This window comes from Bubalus bubalis, chromosome 4 (assembly GCF_019923935.1).
Source record: "Bubalus bubalis isolate 160015118507 breed Murrah chromosome 4, NDDB_SH_1, whole genome shotgun sequence".
NCBI classification, from domain to species: domain Eukaryota; kingdom Metazoa; phylum Chordata; class Mammalia; order Artiodactyla; family Bovidae; genus Bubalus; species Bubalus bubalis.
In genome coordinates, this window is record NC_059160.1 from 75,895,186 (window position 1) to 75,908,329 (window position 13,144).

The 13,144-nt window shown below is 38.7% G+C and overlaps 1 non-coding gene across 1 annotated transcript; it reads right to left on the reverse strand.

The window, feature by feature from the left end:
- LOC112584755 lies at window positions 1-103 on the reverse strand. Its single transcript, XR_003109162.1, has one exon. It is a non-coding gene; the product is annotated as a U6 spliceosomal RNA (small nuclear RNA).
- Between the last annotated feature and the right edge of the window lie 13,041 nt (window positions 104-13,144).

The following is a 13,144-nucleotide window of genomic DNA, read 5'->3' on the forward strand; positions in this document are numbered from 1 at the left end:
AAAAATATGGAAGGCTTCACGAATTTGTGTGTCATTCTTGTGCAGGGACCATGCTCATCTTATCTGTATCATTCCAATTTTTGTGTATTTGCTGCCAAAGCAAGCACCAGCTGTGATTTTTAAAGCAACTCATCTTTAGCCAGTCTTTCTGAAGCATTTAACAAAATTTTCTTTGAACCAATTGTGTTTGCACTCATGTTTTGTTGGTTTACATAATATTAAGCTATGAAATCACAGGAAAAAGTACTATTGATACAGTTTAGGAACACATGCACTGAGTCTCATGGAAAGTAATTAGTAATAGAAGTTCCTGGGCATAAATGTGTGAATAAGTCAGTTTTATAGACAAACTGTATAGCTAGGTTATGTGTTATTGTTGTTGTTCAGTGGCTCAGTTGTGTCTGACTCTTTGCAACTCCCATGAATGGCAGGTTATGTGGAGGGTATTTTAATCAGTTCTTATCATTGGATATTCAGCTTATTTCACTAGATTTTTGATTTGTATAAAGGATACTATAATGAATCTCTTTATAAGTAAATCTAAATGCATTTTCCAAAAAGTAGTTTCTTGTGGTGCTTGATTTAATAAGCATGAGCAATTGAATTTTTGTTTGTTTGTTTTTTTCTTTTTTTCTTAATTTTATTTTTTGTGGAGTTTTTTTGTTTGTTTATCTGAACAATTGAATTTTTGACACATGAAGTTACTCTCTAACCTTCACCACAGCTGTATGTGAAAATGCATATTTCTTCACATCTTTTTCAGTAATAGGTGCTTTAAAATATATTGATTTTTAGTGGTGAAAATTGGTATCTTTTAAAATATTTTGTGATTTTTTTTTACGTTAGCTTAGCTTTAAACTCAAACATTTTAAAATATTGTATTAAAAATTTTTTTAAATATTAGCGTGCTGTCATCCAGTGACAACTTTATGTAAGAAATAAACGAGTAAGTCATAATTTAGTAATTTCATCTTGTAATTGAGGAAACAATTAAGTGTATGCATTCAGACCCCAAGTAATATAACCAATTAAGGGCAAACTCAAGAGCTGACAAATCCAAGCCAGACTCTCATCCAAGATCTGAAAGATTCTTTTCTTTTCCATTGTCCCTGTTAAGTCACAGCAGTATAGTCAAACCAAAAGATCAGATGATGATGAGAATAATACTCTGATTATTTTGATGAAAGCTGTTAATAAAACCTTTCTATCTTTATGCTGAAAATCTTTCTAAATTTGCTCAGTGGACATAAAAACAGAAGGGAAGGAATTTTGTAGCAACATATTTTCTATTTATATATAGATTAATTAGGGAATATATTTACCATCTCTTTGAAGAGTATAGTATTATAATATCATTATGAATAGAATTCTCAGGGTAGGTGTAAGATTGTAGGCTTAATTTTACTTAGCTATGTGATATCAGTTTTGTTTTTAACCCTACGTAGAAAACAAAATGCCCCTTTCTGAATGCCACGTATAGCATAGAATACTATACATTGCATTCAGAAAGGGGATATAAGCCAAGGAAAATTCTTTCTGCCCTTTGAGAGTCAGGAAATAAGATAATTCATACTCAGTGAATACTCAAAATGACTACAATGTGCAAAATTCCATGAGACACACACAAAGAAAAAAGACCATATGTTGTCTTGGAAGAAAGCAGTTGAAGGGACTAGTACATACTGGCCAATTTCCCATATGGTATTTTTAATGTAAGCATCAAATCAATTCCACTGGAGTTCCTCATTTTACAGGTGAGGAAAGAAATTTAGAAAGATTCAGTAGCAAAGCAGTAATCCACTTAGGGTCAGAAGAGCCAATCAGAAGAGCATGTGACAGGGGGACTTTGTGGCTATTACTTACAGAAGACAGGAGACAGCGTGAAAGACTCCACAAATAAAGCATCAGAATCAACATCAGTACAGAAACCAGTCGACTGAGCGACTGAACTGAACTGAGCTGAATATAATGGGCATTAGTTCAGCAATTCATTCTGACATGATTCAGGGAAAATAGTGCTTTATAACATTCTCTTTAAACTTTCCTATAAATTTATGCTTGTCTAAGAATTGTAATCATTTATTTGAGCTTTATGAACTTTTAGAAAAAAACATGTACTTTATTTATTGTCAGTTTTCTCTTCAAGTCTTTGAAAATATAGTTCAGAGACCTTAGTATGTTTTTGAACTCCTGTTGCAATGTTTGAACAGTTTTATCATGGGTAGATCATCTAAGTTGGCGTGCATGTTTAAAATACTTCATCTGCCAGATGGACCTGAAAAGAACACAAATAATAGTTGCAAAATGTTGAATCCAACCCAACAAATCCCAGTAGTGAAGAAGTAACATTTTCTTCAATGAATTTAAAGAAACTAGACAGAGCACATGTTGTGTACTTGTTCATGTTTTAAAGGAATACTTATTTCACATCTTTTATTATAGCTTTCTTATCATAAAACTGACCACAAATGTCATTCAACAACAGGTTCAAATCACCCAGAACGTGCTTCACTCTGTTGAATAAAGCCATAGCTAGTTCTCAGTTGATAAGAAAGTTAAAAATCACTCATAAGGTTTTCTATATTAACCATATTACACAACAATCAACAATTGATCAGGGCTGTCACATCTTAAATAAAATCTCCAGTAATGGACTATTACTTGCTGTCTGATTTCTCTTATTTACCACCTAGTTTTATACATGTTTTCTGATTCTAAAATTAATTTTTATTAACATGATTTGGATAAATGTTAAATTAGCTTTTCTCATTTTAGTATTTTCTCAAATGCTCCTGGATTGAAAGCAGCAGCTATTTTGATAATTCCTATGAAATATTTGTTATTTAAGAATGCCACTGTTCATTATGAACTCTAAAAGAAAATAGTTTTGCTTTAAAATATTTTTTTAAAATACAATTGGCCTTCCTTTTTTTTTAGTTTATTTGGCTGCAATGAGTCTGTTTCTTCATGCAGTATCTTCGGTTGTGGCATGCAGGCTTGTTCCTTGACAAGGGACCAAACTCGGGCCCCCTGCATTGGGAACATGGAGTCTTAATCACTGGACTGCCAAGAAAGTGCTTTTTGCTTTAAAATTTTAATAGCCACAACTATTAGCACTTTAGAATAATACTTAATGTTCTTTTTTTAATCTGTGTTTAATAAGACTTTGGTCTAAGGGAATTTTTATTTGATTTATGTGTAAACAAAGAAAACATAAGAAGACAAGAAAATGAATATAATGTAATAGCCCCTATTGGATCCTGGAACAGAAAAAGAACATTAGTGGGAAAACTAATGGGATCTAAAGAAAGCCTAGAATTTAGTTAGTAGTAATCTACTAATGTCTACATCTTATGTAACTCTATTTATCAAAACTAAGAAATTGACACTGGGGAAACTTAGTGATTTAACTGTTTGTACTATTTTTGCAACTTTTCTGTAAATATAGAAAAATGTTTTAAAGGCACAAAGGCAATTTAAAGGTAGTGGAGAAAGGATAGCCTTTTAACAAGTGGTGCTGGAACAACTAGACATCTGTATGCAAAAAAAATGAACTTGAATCAATACTGCACACTACATACGGAAAATAACTCAAGACAGATTTTAGATCTAAATGAAAAACCTAAAACTATAGAACTTCAAGAAGAAAAATAAGAGAAAATCTTGTGACCTGTAAGGCAAAGATTTCTTAGATACAAAAGCAAAAGCACAATCAAAAAAAACAACAAATAAATAACTTGAAATTTAACACAATCATGGAAAATAGATGGGGAAACAGTGGAAACAATGTCAGACTTTATTTTTTGGGGCTCCAAAATCACTGCAGATGGTGACTGCAGCCATGAAATTAAAAGACGCTTGCTCCTTGGAAGGAAAGTTATGACCAACCTAGATAGCATATTGAAAAGCAGAGACATTACTTTGCCAACAAAGGTCTGTCTAGTCAAGGCTATGGTTTTTCCAGTGGTCATGTATGGATGTGAGAGTTGGACTGTGAAGAAAGCTGAGTGCCGAAGAATTGATGCTTTTGAACTGTGGTGTTGGAGAAGACTCTTGAGAGTCCCTTGGACTGCAAGGAGATCCAACCAGTCCATTCTGAAGGAGATCAATCCTGGGATTTCTTTGGAAGGAATGATGCTAAAGCTGAAACTCCAGTACTTTGGCCGCCTCATGTGAAGAGTTGACTCATTGGAAAAGACTCTGATGCTGGGAGGGCTTGGGGGCAGGAGGAGAAGGGGACGACAGAGGATGAGATGGCTGGATGTCATCACTGACTCGATGGACTTGAGTCTGAGTGAACTCCAGGAGTTGGTAATGGACAGGGAGGCCTGGCGTGCTGCGATTCATGGGGTCACAAAGAGTCAGTCACGACTGAGTGACTGAACTGAACTGAACTGATAAAACTTATGCTTTAAAAAAAAACACTGCTAAGGTAATGAAAAGATTGGGAGAAAATCTTTTCAAAGCACATGCTTGGTGAAGGAACAAGAGGAATCTTTTGGAAGTGAAGAATATTCATTCTTTTGACTGTGGTGATGGTCTCATGAGTGTATGAATACATAAAAGTGTATCAAATTTTATGCTTTAAAAAATGTGTAGTTTATTGTATGCTATTTACACCTCAATAAAACTGTTAAAACATTTCTTTTTTTAAAAAGTTATTTTTTACTTTTGGCTGTGCTTGATCCTAGTTGCTATACTTGGGCTTTCGATAGTTGCAGCAAGCTGGGGGTTACTCTGGAGTTGCAGTGCTCAGGCTTCTCACTGAAGTCACTTCTCTTGTGGAGCAAGGGCTCTATGGCACATGGGCTGTAAGGGCGCTTGGTCTCCAAGGCATGTAGGCTCGGTAGTTGTAGTACTTGGGCTTCAGTTCAGTTCAGTTTAGTCACTCAGTCGTGTCTGACTCTTTGTGACCCCATGAATCACAGCACGCCAGGCCTCCCTATCCATCACCAACTCCCGGAGTTCACTGAGACTCACGTCCATCGAGTCAGTGAAGCCATCCAGCCATCTCATCCTCTGTCGTCCCCTTCTCCTCCTGCCCCCAATCCCTCCCAGCATCAGAGTGTTTTCCAATGAGTCAACTCTTCGCATGAGGTGGCCAAAGTACTGGAGTTTCAGCTTTAGCATCATTCCTTCCAAAGAAATCCCAGGATTGATCTCCTTCAGAATGGACTGGTTGGATCTCCTTGCAGTCCAAGGGACTCCCAAGAGTCTTCTCCAACACCACAGTTCAAAAGCATCAATTCTTCGGCGCTCAGCCTTCTTCATAGTCCAACTCTCACATCCATACGTGACCACTGGAAAAACCATAGCCTTGACTAGACGGACTTTTGTTGGCAAAGTAAGGTCTCTGCTTTTGAATATGCTGTCTACGTTGGTCATAACTTTTCTTCCAAGGAGTAAGCGTCTTTTAATTTCATGGCTGCAGTCACTATCTGCAGTGATTTTGGAGCCCCCAAAAATAAAGTCTGACACTGTTTCCACTGTTTCCCCGGGCTTAGTTGCCCAGCAGATGTGAAATCTTCCCACACCAGGAATCGAACCCATGTCCCCTGCATTGGCAGGCAGATTCTTATCCATTGAACCACAAGGAAAGTCTTGGGTTTTTTGTTTTGTTTGCTTATTTAATTGGCTGGATTTGGTCCTAGCTGTGGCATGCAAGCTTAATTGATCTGCAGCAGGTGGGATCTTAGTTCCCTGACCAGAGATCGAACCTGCATCCCCCACATTGCAAGGTGGGTTCTTTTTTTTTTTAATTAAAATTTGTATTTTATTTTATTTAAAAAATTCTACAGTGCTTTAAAATTTTCAGAAGTTTCACACACATTTCATATAATCCCATAATAACCTTTTAAAAATTCCCTACTCCAGTGTTGCCCTTCCCCATTCCCTATCCTCACTGCTGCTGCTGCTAAGTGGCTTCAGTTGTGTCCGACCCTGTGCGACCCCATAGACGGCAGCCCACCAGGCTCCCCCGTCCCTGGGATTCTCCAGGCAAGTGGTAACCACTAATTTGTTCTCAGTGAGTCTGCTTCTTTTTTGGCAAGGTGGATTCTTAACCACTGGACAACAAGAGAAGTTCTTTTGTTGTTGTTGTTTGTTTGTTTTCTTAAAAATGAACGAAGGAGAAATTCACATAAAAAACTAATCGAGTATGAGCACTGCCACTACTGAAACCCACGTGCCCTAGAGCCCATGCTCTGCAACAAGAGAGGCTCAGTTCAGTCGCTCAGTCGAGTCCGACTCTTGTGACCCCATGGACTGCAGCACACCAGGCTTCCCTGTCCATCACCAACTCCCAGAACTTGCTCAAACTCATGTCCATCGAGTCAGTGATGTCATCCAACTGTCTCATCCTCTGTTGTCCCCTTCTCCTGCCTTCAGTCTTTCCCAGCAACAGGGTCTTTTTCAATGAGTCTATTCTTTGCATCAGGTGGCCAAAGTATTGGAGTTTCAGCTTCAGTATGAGTCCTTCCAATGAATATTCAGGACTGATTTCCTTTAGGATGGACTAGTTGGATTTCCTTGCAGTCCAAGGGACTCTCAAGAGTCTTCTCCAACACCACAACTCAACAGCATCAATTCTTCAGCCCTCAGCTTTCTTTATAGTCCAACTCTCACTTCCATACATGAGTACTGAAATAACCATAGCTTTTACTAGATGGACCTTTGTTGGTAAAGTGATGTCTCTGCTTTTTAATATGCTGTCTAGGTTGGTCACAGTTTTTTCCAAAAGGCAAGTGTCTTTTAAGTTTGTGACTGCAGACACCATCTGCAGTGATTTTGGAGCCCCCCAAAATAAAGTCTGTCACTGTTTCCATTGTTTCCCCATCTATTTTCCATGAAGTGATGGGACCGGATGCCATGATCTTAGCTTTTTGAATGCTGAGTTTCACTCTCCTTTTTCACTTTCATCAAGAGACTCTTTAGTTCTTCACTTTCTGCCATAAAGGTGGTGTCATCTATATATCTGAGATTATTGATATTTCTCCTGGCAATCTTGATTCCAGCTTGTGCTTCATCCAACCCAGCATTTCGCATGATATATTCTGCATATAAGTTAAATAAGCAGGGTGACAATGTACAGCCTTGACGTACTCCTTTCCCATTTTGGAACCATTCTGTTGTTCCATGTCCATTTCTAACAGTTGCTTCTTGACCCGAATGCAGATTTCTTAGGAGGCAGGCAAGGCGGTCTGATATTCCCATCTCTTAACGAATTTTCCAGTTTGTTGTGATCCACACAGTCAAAGGCTTTGGTGTAGTCAATAAAGCAGAAGTACAAGAGAGGTTACTGCTACTGAAAAAACCTTCCTTCCAACCTCCACTGGGGGCTAGAAAGAAAAATTTCCCATGAACATTGGAACATTCTGTATATTCCCCCCCTCCAAATGCTTTTTATTTTTAGCATATGGTACATAATAGGAAAGTGACCAATTTTGGAGTGATACCAAGCACAGACCTAATCTTTAGTGAATTTCAAAAGAAGTTTAGCTTATGATCAGTAATGTTATTTCCAGGAATCTCTGTTTTCAAAGGCTGTAACTGAGATGGAAGTCTTCTGGAGACTTCACCGTGGCTGCATGCCCCATCGTATATGTGTGATACAAAAGGAATGCACTACGCTGTACATTTCCTTAAACATTAAGAAATATATATATACAATAGATACTGAGTCAGGATTATTTAAAACTTACATGCATGCTAAGTCGCTTCAGTCGTGTCTGACTCTTTGTGACCCCATGGACTGTATACAGTTATAACGTCAGGCTCCTGTGTCCATGGGATTCTCCAGGCAAGAATACTGGAGTGGGTTGCCATGCCCTCCTCCAGGGGATCTTCTCAATCCAGGAATCAAACCCTTGTCTCTCACATCTCCTGCATTGGCATGCAGGTTCTTTACCACTAGCGCCACCCAAGAAGCCCTAAAACACACATATAACGTACATAAAGAATGATACTCCAGTTTGAGAAGCAGAAGTAGGTATCGCTAACTCCAGTTCCTGCTAAGAATTGAGGACGTTGAATCAGAAACATTATATGATACTAAGGAAAAATAGCAGGGTGGTCTTGAAAAGAGGAAGTGTTATCTGTCTGTAACTGTCAGGGGTTCTCTAGAAATGAGAGTAGTTGATGTGTCTGTTCTTCATTTCCCAAATTCTGAAAGCTTGGTCTCATCAGCAGCATTCGTTTTCTTCTCCCACTTGTCTTCACGTTCTGTTCTTGTAAATAACACAGTGTAAGTGTTTTAGGATTCTGTGGGTTCGGGTTTTGTTGGTTCTCCCTCTTTGTTCTGTGTCTACTCCTGTGTTTGTGTTTTGATCTCTTTTTCTTCATCCATAATTTCTTGACAATTGAAGTAGAAAATTTTTTCTTTTACTAATGTTAGTGTTGAATCATACCTTCTGAATTGGATTGAGTATATTGGCATAAGTAATCTTTTGTCTCAAACATATGGCCTTATTTCTCATTATTCTGGAGACTTAAGTTGACTCTTTATTTAAAAGGCGATTCTGTCTTTGAAATTCTAGGTTACCTTTTGTAATTGTTGCCTCCAGTTGGAGAAGCACATCCTTCTGTAGTATGTTGCTAGTATTTATTTGTAAGCTTGGATTACTTCCCTGAATCATTTGTTATATCAAAACATTATTGTAACGCAGGTGATCAAGAGAGAAGAATAACACCTTAATTGTAGGTGGAGTATACTTATATACAGGAATTTACAAATTTTGTTGAATATATACACTATACACATGAATGTCCTTTCTGAGAGGGCAGAGGAGAAACCTCAAAGGGGCATAAGACCTCAAGTACCTCACCGTGATGAATCTGAGGACAACATGACAGCAAATCTCAGAATAGACAGTAAAGTCGTAGATTATTTGTGATTGACATATGTCTGCCATAAGCTCTGCATTCTCTGAGTTCAAGGTTGGCTTATTCAATCAAGAGCGGGTTGGAGGGAAGAGAAACTGGAGGGAAAGAGACTACTTAGAAAGCTAAGTCAGGCCAAGTCAGTAGTCCTGGCATGAAATTCAGATCTAAACCAAATAACATCGAGGATATTTGACTTGTGGTGGATTAAATTTTTTACATGAGGAAGGTAATTTTAAGTGTAGTTTTTCTATATTTAGGTTTATTTTATTCCCATTATTTTTTACAAAAATTAGTCATGTGTGTACATATGTGAGCATGTGTAAATTTTCTCATTAGAAGATGCATACTTATGAGGAAAAGTAGATGTGTCTTAACTTCCTAGAAGTTAAAGCATCCGTTCATTTTTTTTTTAAAGCAGGTTAGAGTTTACCATTCTATATGTTCATATAGCATTTCCACTGGAGAAGGGAATGGCAAACCACTTCAGTATTCTTGCCTTGAGAACCCCATGAACAGTATGAAAAGGCAAAATGATAGGATACTGAAAGAGAAACTCCCCAGGTCAGTAGGTGCCCAATATGCTACTGGAGATCAGTGGAGAAATAGCTCCAGAAAGAATGAAGGGATGGAGCCAAAGCAAAAACAATACCCAGCTGTGGATGTGACTGGTGACAGAAGCAAGGTCCGATGCTCTAAAGAGCCATATTGCATAGGAACCTGGAATTTCAGGTCCATGAATCAAGGCAAATTGGAAGTGGTTAAACAAGAAATGGCAAGAGTTAATGTCTACATTCTAGGAATCAGCAAACTGAAATCAACTGGAATGGGTGAATTTAACTCAGATGACCATTATACCTACTACTGCGGGCAGGAATCCCTCAGAAGAAATGGAGTGGCCATCATGGTCAACAAAAGAGTCTGAAATGCAGTACTTGGATGCAATCTCAAAAACGACAGAATGATCTCTGTTCGTTTCCAAGGTAAACCATTCAATATCGCAGTAATCCAAGTCTACGCCCCAACCAGTAACGCTGAAGAAGCTGAAATTGAACGGTTCTGTGAAGACCTACAAGACCTTTTAGAACTAACACCCAAAAGAGATGTCCTTTTCATTCTAGGGGACTGGAATGCAAAAGTAGGAAGTCAAGAAACACCTGGAGTAACAGGCAAATTTGGCCTTGCAATACGGAATGAAGCAGGGCAAAGACTAATAGAGTTTTGCCAAGAAAATGCACTGGTCATAGCAAACACCCTCTTCCAACAACACAAGAGAAGACTCTATACATGGACATCACCAGATGGTCAACACCGAAATCAGATTGATTATATTCTTTGCAGCCAAAGATGAAGAAGCTCTATACAGTCAGCAAAAACAAGACCAGGAGCTGACTGTGGCTCAGACCATGAACTCCTTATTGCCAAATGCAGACTGAAATTGAAGAAAGTAGGGAAAACCACTAGACCATTCAGGTATGACCTAAATCAAATCCCTTATGATTATACAGTGGAAGTGAGAAATAGATTTAAGGGCCTAGATCTGAGAGATAGAGTGCCTGAGGAACTATGGAATGAGGTTCGTGACATTGTACAGGAGACAGGGATCAAGATCATTCCCATGGAAAAGAAATGCAAAAAAGCAAAATGGCTGTCTGGGGAGGCCTTACAAATAGCTGTGAAAAGAAGAGAAGCGAAAAGCAAAGGAGAAAAGGAAAGATATCAACATCTGAATGCAGAGTTCCAAAGAATCGCAAGAAGAGATAAGAAAGCCTTCTTCAGCGATCAATGCAAAGAAATAGAGGAAAACAACAGAATGGGAAAGACTAGGGATCTCTTCAAGAAAACCAGAGATACCAAAGGAACATTTCATGCAAAGATGGGCTCAATAAAGGACAGAAATGGTATGGACCTAACAGAAGCAGAAGATATTAAGAAGAGATGGCAAGAATACACAGAAGAACTGTACAAAAAAGATCTTCATGACCCAGATTATCACGATGGTGTGATCACTGACCTAGAGCCAGACATCCTGGAATGTGAAGTCAAGTGGGCCTTAGAAAGCATCACTCCGAACAAAGCTAGTGGAGGTGATGGAATTCCAGTGGAGCTATTCCAAATCCTGAAAGATGATGCTGTGAAAGTGCTGCACTCAATATGCCAGCAAATTTGGAAAACTCAGCAGTGGCCACGGGACTGGAAAAGGTCAGTTTTCATTCCAATCCCAAAGAAAGGCAATGCCAAAGAATGCTCAAACTACTGCACAATTGCACTCATCTCATACGCTAGTAAAGTAATGCTCAAAATTCTCCAAGCCAGGCTTCGGCAATATGTGAACCGTGAACTTCCTGATGTTCAAGCTGGTTTTAGAAAAGGCAGAGGAACCAGAGATCAAATTGCCAACATCCGTTGGATCATGGAAAAAGCAAGAGAGTTCCAGAAAAACATCTATTTCTGCTTTCTTGACTATGCCAAAGCCTTTGACTGTGTGGATCACAATAAACTGTGGAAAATTCTGAAAGAGATGGGAATACCAGACCACCTGATCTGCCTCTTGAGAAATTTGTATGCAGGTCAGGAAGCAACAGTTAGAACTGGACATGGAACAACAGACTGGTTCCAAATTGGAAAAGGAGTATGTCAAGGCTGTATATTGTCACCCTGTTTATTTAACTTCTATGCAGAGTACATTATGAGGAAACGCTGGACTGGAAGAAACACAAACTGGAATCAAGATTGCCGGGAGAAATATCAATAACCTCAGATATGCAGATGACACCATCCTTATGGAAGAAAGTGAAGAGGAACTGAAAAGCCTCTTGATGAAAGGGAAAGTGGAGAGTGAAAAAGTTGGCTTAAAGCTCAACATTCAGAAAACAAAGATCATGGCATCCGGTCCCACCACTTCATGGGAAATAGATGGGGAAACAGTGGAAACAGTGTCAGACTTTATTTTTCTGGGCTCCAAGATGACTACAGTTGGTGACTGCAGCCATGAAATTAAAAGACACTTACTCCTTGGAAGGAAAGTTATGACCAACCTAGACAGCATATTCAAAAGCAGAGACATTACTTTGCCAACAAAGGTTCGTCTAGTCAAGGTTATGGTTTTTCCTGTGGTCATGTATGGATGTGAGAATTGGAGTGTCAAGAAGGCTGAGGGCTGAAGAATTGATGCTTTTGAACGGTGGTGTTGGAGAAGACTCTTGAGAGTCCCTTGGACTGCAAGGAGATCCAACCAATCCATTCTGAAGGAGATCAGCCCTGGGTGTTCTTTGGAAGGAATGATGTTAAAGCTGAAACTCCAGTACTTTGGCCACCTGATGTGAAGAGTTGACTCATTGGAAAAGACTCTGATGCTGGGAGGGATTGGGGGCAGGAGGAGAAGGGGATGACAGAGGATGAGATGGCTGGATGGCATCACCGACTCGATGGATGTGAGTTTGAGTGAACTCTGGGAGTTGGTGATGGATAGGGAGGCCTGCCGTGTTGCGATTCATGGGGTCGCAAAGAGTCGGACACGACTGAGCGACTGATCTGATCTGAAGTTATTCTTTAATTGAAAATCCTTTTGAATTGACAATCAAGAAAACTATTTCCCAAAATAAAAGTGTTAGGCACCAATACTAGCCCTTATCATCTTTGGGTCAGGTCATGTGAGACAATGTGAAAATGGTCCTATGTTTGTGAGTTCAGTTCCTATTTGACTGAGTTGGAAATAGACCACTCACATGCCAGCAAGCAGCCAACTCAGAGAGGTATGAAGTTGACTTGAGGTGAGGGGTTGGGCTGAGAAAATGTGTGGCTGAATCTTAAACAACTTGGAGTGATGTCAAAGGGAGAACAGAATCATCTTTAATTCAATGTGTACAGATAAATTGTTGTTAATAAGATTAGCATATTATCTTATTTACTTCCTAAGGGGAGAATAAAATGTTTGTGGAGTGGGGCAAAAATACAACCCAGGTACATGACCTTATTCCCCTATTTGCAACAATTTATTCTCTCTCCCAACACTGTGTGATGTTACCAGAGCTAATTTACAGATTGAAATTACTGCTTTCTAGTTCAGTGAGAGAAATTTAATGATCTTGCAGTTGCATTGACATATATAAAAAGATCCAACCAATCCTTAAACCCCAAAGTCATACTTAACAGAGAAGTGAAATCAGAATACTCTTCTAGAAAGAGGAAACTAAAACAGGAACATTTCCATCTCTTTGTAAATAGGATTATGTTTTATCACATGTTTAAAAAATTGGCTACCTAT